Here is a 419-nt window from a genome sequence, read left to right on the forward strand (position 1 = left end):
CTTATGTGAAGATTTGTACCCTGTAAAAAGGCCGGATAGAAAAAATGTGATTGCAGTCAATAAAATACACGGCTGCATAACAAATGTGTCATCTGTGCCCATATGTTATGTAATATGTGCAAAATGAAAGTAGGCTTTTCAGGCCTATGTCTGTCACTATAGGAGATTCTCTCACATTCAAGGCAAGGCAAGACAATACACTTTCAGAAAAAATGGTACAAAAAACTGTCACTGGGATAGTACCCATTCAATATTAAAAAGGTATTAATGTGTAACTTATGTATATTAAATAAGAGTAAATAAGGTACAGTAGAATACAGTATTTCTGTACCTTTTTCTGAGAGCATACAAAAAAGTGTAAAAATACAGTTGAGGTCAAAAGTTTACACACCTTGCAGAATCTGCAAAATGTTACCAAA

Source organism: Labeo rohita, chromosome 24 (assembly GCF_022985175.1).
Source record: "Labeo rohita strain BAU-BD-2019 chromosome 24, IGBB_LRoh.1.0, whole genome shotgun sequence".
In the NCBI taxonomy this organism is placed as follows: domain Eukaryota; kingdom Metazoa; phylum Chordata; class Actinopteri; order Cypriniformes; family Cyprinidae; genus Labeo; species Labeo rohita.